Below are 19,713 nucleotides of genomic sequence, written 5' to 3' on the forward strand. Positions count from 1 at the left end.
GGGAAATGGTCGCTCGAATATGTATCAGAAAGTGCATACCACTCAAACCGGCGTGCAAGTTGGGGAGTACATATAGAGAGGTCTAAATGGGAATAGGTGTGAGATGTGTCCGAAAGAAAAGTAGGGGCGCCAGTATTGAGGCAGACAAGATCGAGCTGGTTGAAAAGGTCTGCTAACAAGGAGCCCCTCGGGCAGGATGCTGGAGAGCCCCAAAGGGGATGGTGGGCATTGAAGTCTCCAGTTAACAAAAATGGTGCAGGTAGCTGAGCAATAAGTTGCATCACGTCTGCCCTGGTAACGGCAGATGACGATGGAGTGTAAACGGTACAAAAGGAAAACGTAAAAGTGGGGAGAGTAATGCGGATGGCAACTGCCTGCAGGCCGGTGTGCAACGTGATGGGATCGTAGTAAATATCATCCCGGACCAGCAACATAACCCCTCCATGAGCTGGGATACCTACCACAGGGGGTAGGTCAAAACGCACAGAGGTGTAGTGTGCCAAGGCAATTTGATCGCATGGGCGTAGCTTCGTTTCCTGGAGGGCTACGACAAGCGGACGGTGCAAGCGGAGCAGCAACTTCAAGTCCTCTCGGTTGGAGCGAATGCTGCGAATATTCCAGTGAATAAGTGCCATCGTAAGAAAAGAAAGATGAGAGAAGTGGTCACCTCGAAGGCCGCTTAGGGCCTGGCTTCGAGCGAGCACTGCCGCCGCTATCAGTAGGCGGACAGTCATCGTCCATTGGGTCTATAGGGTCATCGGCCATCTCGGGAGGATGGCCGGGAGGGGGAGCTTCCTCCGCCAGTGAACGGCCAGATGTACGGCGACCAGCGGTGCGGCCAGGCGAAACGGATGACGGCCTGGGGCGGCAGCCGCTGGGTGGCGCAAGAGAAGAAATGCGCCGTGGCGGGGAAGGAGAACTGTGCTTCCTATGCGCCTTTTTGGAAGGACGTGTAGTGGAAGTACCGGTCGAAGGCTGTGAGGTCGAGGTACGGAGGAAGTCTGCACGGGATGGTTCCTTCTTGAAGGCCCGTGCATCTGACTTCGGTGTCTTCGTTTTAGCAGAAGCTGAAGACGGTGCTCGTGTCTGTGGGGTGATGGGAGGAAGAGGAGACGTCGACCGCGCGATCTTAGCACTGGCCGAACGGACGACCGTGGTGCTGAAGGTCAGATCGCATGTCTGGGTTGCTACCTCCCGGGTAGTCCGAGGAGAGGCGAGGACAGTACTGTATTTCCCCGCTGGGAGCAGCGTGGGCTTCCTACTAGCCAATAGCTTGCGAGCAGCCGAGGTGGACACTTTCTCTTTGACCCGAATTTCCTGGATACAGCGTTCTTCCTTATAGACAGGACAGTCGCGGGAGGATGCTGCATGGTCACCCTGACAGTTCACACAACGAGGAGACGGAGGTGGACAGTCACCCTCATGGGCATCCCTGCCACAGGTGACACATTTAGCCGCATTGGAACAAGACTGTCGAGTGTGATTGAAACGCTGACACTGGTAGCAGCGCGTAGGTGTCGGGATATAGGGGCGAACAGAAATAACCTCGTAGCCCGCCTTGATGCGCGATGGCAGCTTAACACTATCGAAGGTCAAGAAAATTGTCCGGGTCGGTACAAGGTCATTGTTGACCTTTTTCATGACCCTATGGACAGCCGTCACGCCCTGCTCAGCGAGGAATGATTGAAGCTCCTCGTCAGTCAATCCGTCGAGGGAGTCAGTATAGACCACACCACGAGACGAATTCAAAGTTCGGTGGGCCTCCACCCGGACAGGGAACGTGTACAGGAGGGTGGCCCGAAGCAGTTTTTGTGCCTGAAAGGCATTCTCAGTTTCCAGTAATAAGGTGCCGTTACGCAACCTGGTACAGGATTTGACAGATCCGGCTATGGCATCTACGCCCTTCTGAATAACGAAAGGGTTGACAGAGGAAAAATCCTTTCCGTCCTCAGTTCGAGAAACTACGAGGAACTGTGGGGCAGGCGGTAGTACTTTTGTCACTGTTGGCTGGTCACGTTTCCGTTTTTGGGTCGAAGTCGAAAGAGATGGAGTAGAATCCATTGCGGAGGAATCCCCCATGATTGCCAGCGTCTCCGATGGCGCGCTCCTTCCTTGTGGGGACCCTCTCAGAGGGCACTCCCGCCTTAGGTGAATGTTTACACCTCAGGTCACACCTCCCGAGAAACAGACGGAGGGACCAATCGGCATGGTCAGAAGGTATCAGCTCAGGCAATCACCCCTCCCCGGGCCTGGCCTTTACCAGGGGGTACGCGCGTGCCTTACATGTCTACCCAGGGCGGGGACTTACGCGTTACCCCGTCACCGGCTACGCGTGCGAACGCGTGGGTCGGCCTTCAGACACGCACAGGGAGGAAGGAAGAAGAGGAAAAAGAAGAGAGAGAGAGGGAGAAAGAGGACAGACTGTCTCAAACGCCGAGGCGGAGACCAGAGAAGGCAAGGAGAAGAAGGCAATGAGAAAGCAAGGGGAAGAAGGCAATAAGAAGGCAAGGAGAAGAAGGCAATGAGAAGGCAAGGAGAAAAAGGCAATGAGAAGGCAAGGAGAAAAAGGCAATGAGAAGGCAAGGAGAAAAAGGCAATGAGAAGGCAAGGAGAAAAAGGCAATGAGAAGGCAAGGAGAAAAAGGCAATGAGAAGGCAAGGAGAAGGCAAGGGAAAGAGTAAGGAAGACAGTGAGGTGGAGAAGAGCAAAGAAAGGAACCAACAAAAGGAAGGAAGAAACGAGAAGTGAAAAACCAAAAGGACCACGATGATAGGTCGTGGAACCGTCCGTCTCCGGACGCAGGCGCGAACTACCCCCGTGAGGGGGATGGACTCCTTTTAGTCGCCTCTTACGACAGGCAGGAATACCGCGGGCCTATTCTAATCCCCGGACCCGCAGGGGGGGGATGGAGGGTGCAGTTACGACGCCAGGACGATCAAGAGTGCCAAGGCCTTAGGGCACAGAGGACTGATGGTGCACCACGTAAGGTGTCCTTCCCCAAAAGGCTCGTACTTCTGTGGAATTTGGAAAAATGGAGGTCAAACTCTAATGGGGACCATCACATTAAGGCCGAAACGTTTGAGACTCCTTTTAGTCGCCTCTTACGACAGGCAGGAATACCGCGGGCCTATTCTAACCCTCGAACCCGCAGGGGGTTGGGATAGAGATAGCTGGGACTCGGCAGCTCGCTTAAGTACCTTCCCCATGACCCATCTATCTTGCTCCACTTATTCCCCTCAGGCACATCACAACTTCACAACAATTCGTAACTTAACACGCTTCTGCTGTGCTGAAAACAACTCTTGTGAGAATTTTATACTTGTAAAACACTATTTTTAATAATAGGCGATTTTTCCATCCCCCGATACACGTCAGCGACTAGTCCTACAGAGAAAATAAACAGAACTTTTTTAGAGAAAATTTTGTACAGCTGGAGAAATCGACCGTGTTGGAGCATTCACCGACTTATAGACGACATCACAAAATTCGCCGACGCGAAAGTTCTTTTCGTGGACGTCTACATGTATTCTCTGCAATTCACACTTAACTGCCTGGCAGAGGGTTCATCGAACCATTTTCATACTGCTACTCTACCATTCCACGATCGAATGGCGCATCGGGAAAAAGGAACACCTAAATCTTCTCGTTCGAGCTCTGATTTCTCTTATTATGATGATCATTTCTCCCTACGTAGGTGAGTGTCAACAAAATATTGATAAGTTGGTGATCACCTTTGTTTCAGTGACTGCCACCCCAACTCGTGTATCCTATCAGTGACACACTCACCCCTATTGCGTGCTAACACGAAGCAAGCTGCCCTTCTTTGCACTTTTTTGGTGTCCTCCATCAATCCAACCTAGTAAGGATCCCACACCGCACAGAAATATTCCAGCAGAGGTCGGACAAGTGTAAGGCAGGGTGCCTCTTTAGAGGGTGTGTCGCAACCTCTAAGTGTTCTGCCAACAAAGCACAGTATTTGTTTCGCCTTCCCCACAATATTATCTATGGGTTCTTTCCAATTTAAGTTGCTCGTAACTGAAATTCCCAGGTATATAGTCGAATTGACAGCCTTTAGATTTGTGCGATTTATGGTATACCCGAAATTCATCGGATTTCTTTTAGTATCTATGTGCATGACCTCAGACGTTTCTTTGTTTGGTGCCAATTGCCACTTTTTGCACCATACAGAAATTCACTCTAGATCATTTTGTAATTGGAATTGATTGACTGATGAATTTACTAGACGGTAAATTACAGCGTCATCTACAAACAATCTAAGGGAGCTGCTCGGATTATCACGTAGATCATTTATGTGAATCAGGAACAGCAGAGGGATTATGTCACTACCTTGCGGAACGCCAGATATCACTTCTATTCTACTCTATGATTTACCGTCTATCACTACGAACTGTGACCTTCCTCAGAGGAAATCACGAATCCAGTCAGTCGACTGAGACGATACTCTATATGCACGCAATTTGATTAATAGTCGCTTGTGAGGAACGGTATCCGAAGCCTTCTGGAAATATAGGAAAATGAAATCGATCTGAGATCCCTTGTCGACAGCACTCACTACTTCATGGGAATATTGAACTAGCTGCGTTGCATAAGAGCGATATTTTCTTAATCCATGCTGTTTATCTATCAATAAGTCATTTTCTTCAAGGTGATTCAAAATGTTCTAGTACAGTATATGCTCCAAAATCCTACTGCAAAATGAGGTCAGTGATATGGGTCTGTAATTCAATGGGTTACTCCTATTTCCTTTCTTCAATATTGATGTGGCCTGCGCTACTTTCGTCTATAGGAACAAACCTTTCGTCAAGTGAGCGGTTGTGTATGATTGCTAAGAAAGGCGCTATTGTGTCTGCATACTCTGAAAGGAACCTGATTGGTATACCATCTGGACCGGAAGACTTGCCTTTCTTAAGTGATTTGAGTTGTTTCCCAACACCTAAGATATCTACTTTTATGTTACTCATGCTAACAGCTGTTCTGGTCTCGAATTCTGGAATATTTACTTCGTCTTCTTTCGTGAAGGAATTACGGAAAACTGTTCAGTAACTCCGCTTTAGTGGCACCAACATCGGTAACATTTCCATCACTAACGAGCAGTGATGGTATGGACTGTTTTTTGCCAGTAGTCTACTTTACATACGACCAGAATCTCTTTGGGTTTTCTACCATATTTTGAGACAATGTTTCATTGTGGAAACCATTAAAAGCATCTGTCATTGACGTCCGTCCAAATTTTCGAGCTTCCGTGAAATTTAGCCAGTCTTGGGTATTTTGCGTTCTTCTGAAATTGGCATAGGTTTTCCGTTGCTTCTGCAACAGTGTTCTGTGTACCATGCTGGATCAGTCCCGTCTCTTATTAACTTGTGCGGTATGAATCTATCTATCGCTTTATCTTTGAATTTGAGCCATATCTGATCTACACTTACATAATTAGCTTGGAAGGAATGGAGACACTTTATTAGGAAGGCATCAAGCGAATTTTTATCCTCTGTTTTAAATGGATATATTTTGCGTTTATTTTTAGTGGTTTTGGTTGATATGGTTTTGAGCCTCGCTACAATGACCGTTTGTTCACTAATCCCTGCATCCGTCATGACGCTCTCAATTAGATCAGCATTATTTGTGGCTAAGAGGTCAAGTGTGTTTTCACAACCATTTACAGTTCGTGTGGGCTCATGAACTGATTGTTCAAATAAATTCTCACAGAAAACGTTTAGTACATTCGGAAGATGTTCACTGTCTGCCACCGGCTTTGAACATGTATTTTCGCCGACAAATCGAGGGTAGATTGAAGTCTCCACAAATTGTAACTGTATGAGATGGGTACTTATTTGTAAAGGGATTCCAGTTTTCTTTGAACCGTTCAGCTACTGTATGATCTGAGTCGGGGGGGGTCGGTAGAAGGAGCCAATTATTATTTTGGTACGGCTGTTGATTATAACCTGTACCCACAGCAATTTGCAGGAACTATCTATTTCAACTTCACTACAAGATGAATTACTACCAACACACACACACACACACACACACACACACACACACACACACACACCTACTTCATTTAATCTATCCTTTCAGAACACGGTTTGCGCATGTGTAAAAATTTCGGCAGAATTTATCTCCAGCTTCAGCCAGCTTTCTGTTCCTGTAACAATTTCAGCTTCAGTGCTTTCTATCAGCGCCTTAAGCTCTGGTACTTTTCCCACACAGCTACGAGTAGAGGTACCACATACACTTGTTTGCGGAAGCTATACACAAACACAAAGAGGAAATTAGCTTTAAGCTCAAGGTGAACGGATCCTGTGCTGCACCGAACGACCATTGCGTGTAGCAAGGGGAAAACCGGACCACTGATGTCCACAGTAAGGCCCTCCGAGCCAGGGACGAATCCGCCTACAGGAGGGGGAGGAGGGGGGGCGTGGGAGGGTGGAGATTAGTATTGAGGTCCGGTGTGCCAGACAGCTTGTGGATTCTTTTTTAAGGCAGTTTTCCATATCCTTCGGCGAAAGCGAGCTGGTTCCCTTTATTCCGCCTCAGTTACACTATGTCGGCGATTGCTGTGCAAACACTATCTCCATGTACGCGTACACCATAATTACCCTACGACGCAAACATTTGGGTTTACACTCGTCTGGTATGAGACGTTCCCGGGGGTCCACTGCGGGCCGAACCGCACAATAACCCTGGGTTCAGTATGGGGCGGCGGTGGGGTGGGTGGACTGCTGTAACCTGTTGGGGTGTGAACCACTGAGGGCTACAGCAGGGACGACGCCTCTCCGTTGTTTCTATGTCCCTGGTTCAATATATACACAATACGAGGCCCTTCGATGTTGGTGAGCCAGGTGCATATAATCTGTAACTGTGAGCTCGACTCCAGTCCACCACTAGCAGTCGAGGGTGAAGCTTTGACAATGTTGGTCACTCGTGCTGGCGAACATCAGAACCCTAGATAGAAGCCAACAGGCAGTTGGTCAGTAAGTGGCCACTAAAGCCTCAACAATTTAGCAACTTTCATGTAGTTCACTTTAAATTAATTATAAAACAGTTTAGATCGCAAGGCACGTTTATTAAAAGTTGGCCGGTTTTGATCATTAAATCATCATCCTCAGACGTTTGAGTGTAATAACAGATGATATCAAAGAGGATTACGTAGAAAGAACTTAAAATTATCTATAAAATTAGAACTCTGCTGTACCCATATTGATGAATAACGCCTGTGCCAGGCGTAGGAACACAGATTCCATCTCCAGTCATAGTTCAGTTTGAGTAACCTATGTTTTGTAATTTTATAGCTAATATTAAGTACTTCTTACGTATCCCTCTAATTTATATCCTGTATTATATTACAGTTTAACGTCTTAGGATGATAATATAATGACCGATGTCAGTCACCTTTTAATATAGGTGCCTTGTGATCTAAAAAGTTTTATAATTAATTTCAAATGTTATTTTGTAATCTCACTAGGGGTACGATAGATACATCCTACAGGAAAATTAGCGACCTTTGGAGAAAAAAGCCACTTGCATGAATATCAAGAGCTCAGATGGAAACAGAGTTCTATGCAAAGAAGGGAAAGCAGAAACGTGGAAGGAGTATATAGAGGTTCTGTACAGGGGCGATGTTCTTGAGGACAATATTATGGAAATGGAAGAGGAGGTAGATGAAGATGAAATGGGAGATACGATACTGCGTGAAGAGTTTGACAGAGCACTGAAAGACCTAAATCGAAACAAGGCACCGGGAGTAGACAACATTCCATTGGAATTACTGACGACCTTGGGAGAGCCAGTCCTGACAAAACTTTACCATCTGGTGAGCAAGATGTATGAGACAGGAGAAATTCTCTCAGACTTCAAGAAGAAAATAATAATTCCAATCCCAAAGAAAGCAGGCGTTTACGATCGTGAAAATTACCGAACTATCAGTTCAAGAAGTCACAGCTGCAAAATGCTAAAGCGAATTCTTTATAGACGAATGGAAAAACTGGTAGAATCCGACCTCGGGGAAGATCAGTTTGGATTGCGCAGAGATGTTGGAACACGTGAGGCAATACTAACCCTACGACTTATCTTAGAAAATAGATTAAGGAAAGGCACACCTACGTTTCTAGTATTTGTAGACTTAGAGAAAGCTTTCCACAATGTTGACTGGAATATTCTCTTTCAAATTCTAAAGATGGCAGGGGTAAAATACGAGGAGTGAAAGGCTATTTACAATTTGTACAGAAACCAGATGGCAGTTATAAGAATCGAGGGACATGAAAGGGAAGCAGTGGTTGGGAAGGGAGTGAGACAGGGTTGTAGCCTGTCCCCGATGTTATTCAATCTGTATATTGAGCAAACATTAAAGGAAACAAAAGAAAAATTCAGAGTAGGTATTAAAATCCATGGAGAAGAAATAATGTTGAGGTTCGCCGATGACATTGTAATTCTGTCAGAGACAGCAATGGACTTGGAAGAGCAGTTGAACGGAATGGACAGTGTCTTGAAAGGAGGATATAAGATGAACATCAATAGAAGCAAAACGAGGATAATGGAATGTAGTCGAATTAAGTCGGGTGATGCTGAGGGAATTAGAATAGGAAATGAGACACTGAAAGTAGTAAAGGAGATTTGCTATTTGGGGAGCAAAATAACAGATGACGGTCGAAGTAGAGAGTAATAAAATTTAGATTGGCCATTCGAAGGAAAGCATTTCTCAAGAGAAATCTGTTAACATCGAGTGTAGATTTAAGTGTCAGGCAGTCGTTTCTGAGAGTATTTGTATGGAGTGTAGCCATGTATGGAAGTGAAACATGGACGATAAATAGTTTGGACAAGAAGAGAATAGAAGCTTTTGAAATGTAGTGCTGCAGAAGAATGCTGAAGATTAAATGGGTAGCTCACGTAACTAATGAGGAAGTATTGAATAGTATTGGGGACAAGAGGAGTTTGTGGCACAACTTGACAAGAAGAAGGGACCGGTTGGTATGACATGTTCTGAGGCATCAAGGGATCACAAATTTAGCATTGGAGGGCAGCGTGACAGGTAAAAATCGTAGACCAGTCTCAGGACTGACGACGACAACAACATGCAACAACATGCAACAACATGCAACAACACGCAACAACACGCAACAACACGCAACAACACGCAACAACACGCAACAACACGCAACAACACGCAACAACACGCAACAACACGCAACAACACGCAACAACACGCAACAACACGCAACAACACGCAACAACACGCAACAACACGCAACAACACGCAACAACACGCAACAACACGCAACAACACGCAACAACACGCAACAACACGCAACAACACGCAACAACACGCAACAACACGCAACAACACGCAACAACACGCAACAACACGCAACAACACGCAACAACACGCAACAACACGCAACAACACGCAACAACACGCAACAACACGCAACAACACGCAACAACACGCAACAACACGCAACAACACGCAACAACACGCAACAACACGCAACAACACGCAACAACACGCAACAACACGCAACAACACGCAACAACACGCAACAACATGCAACAACATGCAACAACATGCAACAACATGCAACAACATGCAACAACAAAGATGTGACCTTAAATGGCGTCCCGCTCCCCCCTCTCCCCCCCCCCCTCAACACTCTTAGCCCACGGTTCAGGAGATTTAGTATGCTGTTCATGGCCACTCGCCCGTATCACTGTACTTTTTTTTGTCTTCACTGACGACTACATGTCAGTGTCGCAAGCCCTTGACCAGGCTACACAGGCTTTTCGACCGTGACGTTATGTATCCGATTGTAGGGGCCACAGGTACCTCGACACTTCCGACCAACCGGTTTTCCACTGTGATATTATAACACTATAATGAGAGTTTAATCCTTCCTATTTAAATTAACCACTGTATAAAGGCATTTTTTCTCGCAGAAGGAATGCCAAGTGCAACACTATTACAGTAGACAAAGGGAATGAATGTTCCAAATATCGTCTGCTGCAAGGGAATGCGCAAAGATGCTATGTGTGATTTATATATGTAAGTCCACTGCATCCACTCCTCCCTTCCTCTAACTGAATTGTAGGCAATTTGCTTACCTCGCGTCTTGTAGACTTTGCCCCCAACTGGTTCCTTCGAATTGGTTTCCTCTCGCTCGGTTGAGAGCTCTGACACTTGGGCCGTTCACAGTGCATAATAATGTGGCAAGGGGGTAGGTTTAAAAATGGACCAGCCAGGTTAGCCGAGAGCGCTAATGCGCTGCTTCCTGGGTAGGCGCGCCGGCCCCGGATCGAATCCGCCTGGCGGCTTAACGACGGAGGTCGGTGTGTCGGCCAGCCTGGATGTGGTTTTTAGGCGGTTTTCCACATCCCACTAGTTAAATACCGTGATCGTCTCCGCGACCCGCCTCAGTTACACGGCTCACAGACATCTGAACACATTCGCACTATTCCATGGATTGCACTAGACACCGACAGTTGGGGTACGCTAATTCCGTCCCGGGGGATATGGGGTGGCGCCAGGAAGGGCATGTGGACATCCCTTAAATTAACCTTTCCAAATTCGATTAACCATGCCGACCCTGCCTCATTGCGGGAAAACGGCACAAGCAAAAGAAAGGGGTGGGTTTAAAATGCTTAAGCATAATAGCAAAGTTTTAGGATACCAACTAACTGTTTCATTTCACCAGTCTCAAAATTAGTAGAACTATTTCTACAGGTAGTCTATACTTAATATTCATAAAGAGATTCCTGGTCATTAATCATTAGTTCCCGAGTACCGCAAAAGCCTCAACAATACTTTGAACGATCTCAGAATCAAAATGACATCGCACAATATGTTTTCTGTGGCAACTTTAAGAATTCCTCTCTATGCGTGTTGCCACCTCAAAAACCGATCGTAAACTGCCTTGGATTAACACGAGGCAATTTTTCAACAAACTGTTCCATCTGTACACGGGATCACGTTTCGTACATGGCTTCACGTGTTACTTCCTCAGAAACCTATCGTACACTAGTAGTGAGCGATCTTAACAGTTTGGCGCCTGCTCTCTCAGGGAGCGCTGGCAATTGGTCCATCCTTTCCATCAGTAAGCACCGACAGTGCCTAAAATTTGTAATCAGCATTTCCTAACGAACTGTGTGAAGTAGAAATTATTAGTAACAAGTTCCCAGTACAAGTAATGTTATCAGCACGGTTGGAGCTTTATACTAATGTCTGAACATTAAATATAAATAAGAAAAGATTCGCTTCTTGGCGCCCAGTGTCTTTGCTGAATTCCCACTGTGTCTCTGCTCAAATGTAATCAACGTGGAGAGGGATGTGGCATAAACGCCACAGTATTTCGGACCAGACCTATCTACACAGTTGATTTTCCCCAGTCGTTCACCAACAGCGGATGTGTTGTTGCCTTGGATGTGAAGTGTTCTGTTCCTTAACGAATTGTTCAGTATTTCAGTAGCGTGATCAGTACCAACGTATAAGTGGTACTTTGTTCTTAGAACTGCAAAATCAAGTCAGCTAACATTACGCTTTTGCCAGCCGGCAGCATAGTGGCGTTTGGACTGTGTGCAGTGTTTCGTATGCGAATCTGACGTATTTGGGAAATTAATAAAAAATAATACGAATGGTGATTACTACTGATCTGTATTAATGTTAGTATTCGTGTATCATTGCAATCTTATATAATTCTTTCTTTATGGGCAACAATTTCAGCATGTACGAGGGTAATCCCAAAAGTAAGGTCTATTTTTTTTATAAGTACAGAACGATGTTTGTGTGGCAGTTGGTCACACTTATGGAGAGTGCTTCACGCGCTGTGTGTATGTGTACGCCGCGCTGAGGCGCTCAGTCTTGGCTTGGCAGCCGTTGAGAATGGAGTTCCCGTTGGATGTTACCGCCAAGTGCGAATTGCGCGCAGTTATTCGGATTTTGAAGGCAAAGGACACTGCGCCGATTGAAATACATCGCCAGTTGACGGAAGTGTGGATGCCAAAAATGTTCGAAAGTGGTGTAGAGAGTTTGCAGCTGGTCGGACCGAAATTCACGACGAACAAAGGAGAGGGAGAGCGTCAATTTTTGAGGAGACAGTGTTGAAGGTTGAGCAAAGCGTGCGTGAAGATCGGTGGATCACCCTGGATTATCTCTGTACGTTGGTTCCTGAGGTTTCCCGAAGCACCGCTCACAGAATTTTAACGGAAACATTGAACTACCGGAAGGTGTGCGCAAGATGGGTGCCACGCATGCTGACTGAGGACCACATGCGGCAACGAGTTGATGCTTGCCTCGCATTTCTTCACCGCCTTGCAGCCGAGCAGGGTAACTTTCTGGATTCAATTGTCAAGGGTGACAAAACCTGGGCATACCACTTCACACCTGAGGCAAGCAACAATCATGCCATCGGTGGCATCCTCCTTCGCCAAAGCCGCGGAAATCCAAACAAACACAGTCTGCCGGTAAAGTCATGACAACCTTCTTTTTTGGATCGGAAAGGGGTATTGTTGGTCGACTTTATGCCCACCAGGGCCACAATTAACGATGACAGGTACTATGAGACTGAAAAAACTCAAACGGGCAATTCAGAACCCGAGAAGAGGAATGTTGAGCAAGGACGTACACATTCTCCATGACAACGCTCGCCCACACATCGCTCGGCAAACCGTTGCTCTCCTGCAACAATTTCAGTGGAACATTATCACTCACCCACCCTATAGTCCTGACTTGGCGCCCAGTGACTATCGCCTGTTCCCTAGGTTAAAAGAACATTTGGCCGGAAAGCGATTCATCTCCGACGACGAGGTGAAAGAAGAGGTTCGTAACTTTCTGAACGGCATGGCGGCGAACTTTTATGACATGGGCATACAAAAACTGCCACAGCGTCTACAAAAATGCATCGACAGAAATTGTGATTATGTCGAAAAATAGCTAAATGTTCAAGCTGTAAACTGATGTAAACCACTGTAAAAATAAACAGGTCTTTGTACTTCTAAGAAAAATAGGAGACCTTAGTTTTGGGCTTACCCCCATAACCAACCTTCTGTACAACCTATTGTGATACATTAGTATTATTTTGATTGTTCCAGAAATACTGGAAAGAATATTAGCTATGTACTTAAAATATGGATTCTTCACCTAGAAACGCTAAGCATCTTCATGGTTCTTGTGCTTTTACATCTACATGATTACTGCGCAATTCACCATTAAGTGCCTAGCAAAGGGTTCATCGGAACACGATAAACCATTTCTCTACCGTTCCACTCTCTAATGGCACACTGCAAAAAATGAACTTAAACCTTTCTGTGCGACCTCACATTTCTCTTCATTTATTATGATGACCGTTTCTCCTTATGTACGAGGGCGCAAGCAAAATATGTTCACATTCTGAGGAGAAAGTAACATCGAAATTTCATGTGAAGGTCCTACCGCCGTGAACAACGCATTTGTTTTAAAGACTGCCACCGTAATTCGTGTGTCGTCTGTGGCACACACTTCCGCACTTCGCGATAATACAGAACGATTTGTCCTCTTCTGAACTTTTTCGAAATCCTTCCTCAACCCTACGCCATGAGGATCCCAACCTCACAGCAGTACTCCAGAAGGAGGTGGACACACAGTGTAAGAAATCTCTTTCGTAGACCTAATACATTTTCTGAGTTCTGCCAATAAGTCGCAGTCTTTGGTTTGCTCTCCCACAACATTATCAGTGTGATCGTTCCATTTTAGCTTATTTGTAGCTTTCATCCTTAAGTATTTAGTAGAATTTAGAGCCTTTAGGTGTGTGAGATTTATCGTGTAAACGAAATTTAGCGGATTCCTTTTAGTGTTAATGTCAAGGACATCTTCCTTTTCATTATTTTGAGTCAACTGCCACTTTTTTCATGGCACAGAAATCTTGTCTAAATCATTTTGCAATTTATTTTGATCAGCTGGTGACTTTACAAGACGGTGAACGACAGCATCGTCTGAAAACCAAGATGGCTGCTCAGATTGTCTCCTAAATCGTTTATTTAGATCACGATCAACAGAGGGTCTATAACACTTTCTTGGGGAACGCCAGATATTACTTCTGTTTTATTCGACTTTCTGTGAAGAACTATATGACCTTTCTGACAAGCTCACTAATCCAGCCTCTCGACTGAAGGTTTGATTAGAAGTCGCTTGTGAGGAACGTTGTCAAGTCTTCTGGGGATCTAAAAAATATGGAATCAATGTAACATCCTATGTCGATAGCACTCATTACTTGGAAAAAATAAAGAGCTAGCTGTGTTTCACAAGAACGGTATTTTCTGAATCATTGTCGGTTGTCAACCGTTTTCTTCGAGGTAATTCGTAACTTTCGAACACTGTAGACATTCCAAAATCGACGTTAATGATACGGGAGGATAAAAAAGGGAACTACCCCGACATGATTTTCCAAGTTGGATTAGTTAAGTAGACGGCGAACACCAGGTCAGATGTACGGTTTGTTCATCTTTAGTGTGAAGAATGATGGGGTGAAAGCTCTTATTCAACACAGTAATGGTAAGAAACGTATTTTGCTGTTACTACTAAAAATGATTCAGACAGCATCTGAAAATTTCTTGTTCCACCTTCTGAAGATTTTAAAGAGAAAATAGGTGAAGTTCAACTCATTAAAATCTGTCACTCGCTAAGACATGAACACAGTTACGTTTCCTGACTGGCAAAAAATTTAGATTCAATATTATAAATGGGGGAATTGCTTTCAAAGGTGTAGTTAGATAGAACAAAAATGGAGACTCACGAGTAAAGTTTTGGCGCAATATTATATAGGAACTGTCGTAAGAAAACAAAGATCTTAGTATTCCATTTTAGTACATATTGACACTACCAACAAAAGTAAAAGAAAAAAATTGTTCCCATTTCTAGTTATTTTCTTTGATGAAGGAATAGTAAATTATCTATTTAGATTGTTATAAAGTACCGGATGTGGATCAGAGTCTACCAGGAAAACGATTATCAAAGCATTGCAAAAACTTTGTCTGGAGCTTACTACTGTTAGACATAGTGCTGACAATGGTTCGGTCAATTGTAGGTCAGGTGATTAATGTTTAACGTGCCGTCGATGATGAGGTCATTAGAGATGAAGCATAAGCACGGAATAAGGAGGGACGGTGAACGGAACCAGCCGTGCATTTTCAAAGGGACTATCCCGGCATTTAACTGAAGCAATTTAGGGAAATTACGAAAAACCTAACTCGACATTGCTGGACGCCAGTTTGAACTGGCGTCGTTCCGAGTCCAATGTGCTAACTCTGTCAATTGTAGTCACACTTTCTTGGTGTTTCAGAAGCTGCAAAATCTCATCCTAAATATCGTTAAAGCTCATTGCTGTTATCCTGCAAAACACTACATGAAATTGCCTTAATACTGTAAGTCTCGTTGGAATGTTTTTGGTGAATTTTCTGTCAGTGCTAAAAGAGTGGAAGTGCTTAAGGCTTTGCCTTTGTTAAGATAGTCGTGCCGTATTTCGCCATGCAATAGTTAGATGAGCAACTTTAGAGCCAGCTGTGGAAAGGCTTTTGCTTGATTGGAAAGCAGTCAAAGGGTATTTCCTGCCAGAGTGCAGGAAGCTTATCTGATCTTTTGTTGCTAGTGAACGAACTGGACTGCTACTTTTACTTTGTACGTAGTTAACTAAATTCGTAAACGTATTAAATTTCTGGAACCCATCTACATACATTTTGTAGAATTATATCTTATGGTCACATTGAAAGAGATTAGATCACGTAAAAAAATTGTTTCTTCGCAGTAGAAGTTAAGGGAGGAATGTGAAAACCAAATGGGGCTGAGCAAAATAAATTCAAAAATGAAGCTCTCATAGCTGAACATATACACTGGTTTGACTACGAAAACCCACCTTTTCAAATTTTCTGTTAGTCGATGTGGGAATAACGATCATATATGAAAGGCGGTGAGTGTATAAACCAGAGTGTGTTTATACGAAGATCTGTACACCAAATCAAACTTTGGTGGATGTAAAAGCTTGACTTTGTAATTGTTCTAAAGTCAAGTATTTAGTCCAACTCCTTTTCATGGTAAATGCTTTTAACGGAGAAGAAACGCCTGACATACAAATTACCGAACGGATAATGGTGGTTCCATGCAACAATGCGTATAAAAGTCTTCTGTCGCATGACATACTTATGGTCTGACGCTAGAAACAAATTAAGTATCGATGTAGTTAAAGAATTATGTATTCCTTGTAATTTGAAGTTTGCAGCCTGCAACGACTTTCACCAAAAATTTAAAGGTAACAAAAATTTGCTGAAAGCCTTCGCTAGCAATAATAAATTTAATTTTTAGTTGTCACCAAGAGTGTTATCGTGTTCACCTTCAGCTCAGAAAACTATTTCGCCAAGCAATGTTCAGGTCAATTTAATGTGGCAGCAGTGCTCTCGACGACAGCCTTCGTTTCCGTGCAGTTTCGTAAGCTACTTGAGTGCTACTGGTTTGTAGTAATGTAAAGAAGTAACAACGAAACTCTGTTGAAGGACAGTCATCGCACATGGACTGTGGTGACTATGTATGCGAACTGGTTGTGTGGGATTTCCGTACGGAATAAATGCAGAAGGCCTTTCAAAAATTTCAAATAGCGGAATCGTAGCTGAACAGCAATCTTCCTTGTCCACCTGACGAAAAAGATGCGCACATTGAAAAACGAATGTATAACTTTAGGAAGAGAATACACGCAAAGAAACTGCAGGTTTTCAATTTTTTAAAAAAGAATTTCAAGTCGCAAATGTGCCAAATCTTGAGAATTCCAAGACCACTGTTTAGAGGAACTGTTGGTACAACCTAGAAACCTGGCTATAGTTCGGAGGTTCAACTGAGTGAAAAGATTTTGAAATTAAGTGAAGATAATAGATTTTTTAAAGCTAACGATGGGTCCATGCTTATGGCCGGAACATTTGACAGCTGTTCGAAACAGTTCAAACTGTAGACAATACAAGTCGACATCGATAATTCCTTGATGAGGTAAAATTCTTCCCATACGCAGGGGTTCACACGATATTATTAGAATACTTTCGACCGGGAACTGGTACCACTCTTGACCTAGAACAGCAATTGGAATCTCAACAGCTCAGAAACAGCGCGTAAAGTTACTGCAGAATGTCGCTGGATATGACTGCTACTCGCAATCAACGACGCTGGAATGAATTTCTCACACTTTAAGCATCACGTGAAGATAACACACAAAAATGGTTCAAATGGCTCTGAGCAGTATGGGACTTAACATCTGAGGTCATCAGTCCCCTAGAACTTAGAACTACTTAAACCTAACTAACCTAAGGACATCACACACATCCATGCCCGAGGCAGGATTCGAACCTGCGACCGTAGCAGCAGCGTGGTTCCGGACTGAAGCGCCTAGAACCGCTCGGCCACCGTGGCGGACGATAACACATAAAGGACAGGTTTTTCCGTTATTGACCTACAACTACTACACTATCAGTTAACCACTATGCACACCGCGCAATAAAACAGATTCGCATATAAGATCAGTTTAAGGAGTTGAAAGCTAGCCATAACGGATACTGATAGGACGTTGTCATGGTTGAGACTGAATAAAACTCAAACTACGTCATTTATCACCCAAGATTTTTAAGTGAAATACATCTGAATCGAGACGTAAAACAGTTCCTATAACTTTCCTGAAAGAGAATGCGTCAATTTCCTTCCGGGATTTAGAAATACCCGCTCTGATACTTTTTGTTACTAACTAGTGGGAATTTTCAGCAGAAAAGTCGTACGTACTCACAGCCCAGGGGCTCAGACGACTGTGTACCGCTCCGTGTACTGCAATAATCTGCTGGCGCGCATAAACCTACTCAAGGTTGGGTCAATTTATCGGCCGGGTCACCCAGTTTCCTCTTCACGGGTCACGACCAACTCCACTAAGCGATTGCAGCGCCGCCCTGTCGTTGTGAGTTGTTTGCAAGGTCATTGAGTTTATGTGCTACGAGATCCTGTTTCTTTTTACAAAGAAACAAAAGCTGGGTTTGCATTGGCTGTAACAAGGCCAAAAATGCCGAGAGAAAGCTGTGAGCAGAGAAGGGGCTAAAGCACTGGAAGAAATTCACCCACGTTCTATTACTTATGCGGCTTGGAGCTGACGATTTTTCGTAATTATCTAAGAATTGATGAATAATGCATTTCGGAGTTGCTGAACATCATCAAACGAATGTTAACTAAAACGATTACACCCTCTCTCGTGGCTGTAAGCTGCGAGGAAAGTCTGTTGACTACATTACCGCTTCTAGCCTCTGGCAGAAGTTTAGAAGACCACCAACCAATTCAGTACCAAAGTATCGCCACAGTTATTAACTAAAATGATTCCTGTACCCTGCAACGTGATTGGTAGTTGACTGAGAAAATACATCGTGGTGAAGCAAAATAAATAAAACAAACGGCGTTCATATAAATGTAGTTTATTTATGTAAATAGCATAAAAGATGAGCTGTAAATTTAAGAAAAACGACACATGCTGGTGGTGTACATCACCTAATAAAAACAACAACAGATACAAAAGAAATGAAGCATTTAGTAGTCGACAGAACTGTAAAAAGTTTACCACACTTTGCTCTTCGTAGCAGAGGACTAGATATAGACTGGACGCTCAAATGGTTCATTTCTTGCGTCTCGATTGCTACACTCCTCACACGGCGTGTCCCCTTAAACTCTCTCCATACCCGCTGTCTTTAAAGTTTCACCTGCCTCGTATGTATGTTAGAAACCATTTAATCCTGCCTGCAGTGACAAAAGATGAACCTTTTGTTGGGCGGTTGGCACGACAGCACTACACATGGTTCAGTTGGTTGGGTGGAGTCGGGGGGGGGGGCGGGGGGGGGGGGGGGGGAAGGTTCACCTGGGATGCTCCTAAACGCCGGACATCCCAACAAGTCCTGCAGGTCTGGAACTTTATTTATTTATTTCATTAACAGTACAGAGTAACCCACAGCCTTGAAATGTAAGGTGGGTCGGATGCTTCTGAATCTAATAGCAAAGACTTCTCATTGTCACAGTCTTATTGGTATACAGTTGTTAATGCTTTTTTAAATAATATAAAGAACATAATGTATAAAGATTTCTCTGAGGTTACAGCGAATTGAATGCTTAACAATTGTTAAAAGAGTTCCATATAATTTGTTACTACTTACCTGATGAGAATATCATTCAATTTATACAATGCGAATGTCAAAGAAAAAAAAGAAAATAAAAAACGTAACACAGTGAGAGTGGTTAAGCTATTCTCATTTGATATGGTTTGCGCTAATGTAAGTTTACACATATTATACAGATAAAATGCTGACTGAGCACTTCATACATGGAATACATGAAATTTAGCTTCGCATGAGAAATACACTTATGTCTGTAACTTGTTAGTTGAAATAGAATATAGTTCATTGCTAATTGAATGCATTATTCCTTAAATAACTTAATACATTTCTGATATATGAAATTCATTGATTATAGCTTTGAATAGAGAAGAGAATATAGTTCTGTCTGCACACAATAACCGAGCAGTACATGACTGCTTGTGTGTAGTATATTTTAAACACTATGCAGGATGCCATTGGTGAGGAGGAGCCTCGGAATAAAAGTTCTTCGAGCCTTCTCCTCCCAAGTGACAATACCTTATTACTACAGTCTTAGTATTCGGTGATGGTGTTTATTTGTTT

General features: G+C 43.9%; 1 protein-coding gene across 1 annotated transcript in view; it reads right to left on the reverse strand.

The window, feature by feature from the left end:
- Positions 1 to 17,852, reverse strand: part of LOC124613113 (juvenile hormone acid O-methyltransferase-like) — a 133,546-nt gene extending 115,694 nt beyond the window's left edge. Inside the window, exon 1 of the mRNA XM_047141725.1 lies at positions 17,793 to 17,852. The gene's annotated coding sequence lies outside the window, so the exon portion shown is untranslated. The remainder of the gene's footprint in view (positions 1 to 17,792) is intronic.
- Positions 17,853 to 19,713: the final 1,861 nt, after the last annotated feature.

Source organism: Schistocerca americana, chromosome 4, assembly GCF_021461395.2.
Source record: "Schistocerca americana isolate TAMUIC-IGC-003095 chromosome 4, iqSchAmer2.1, whole genome shotgun sequence".
Lineage (NCBI taxonomy): Eukaryota > Metazoa > Arthropoda > Insecta > Orthoptera > Acrididae > Schistocerca > Schistocerca americana.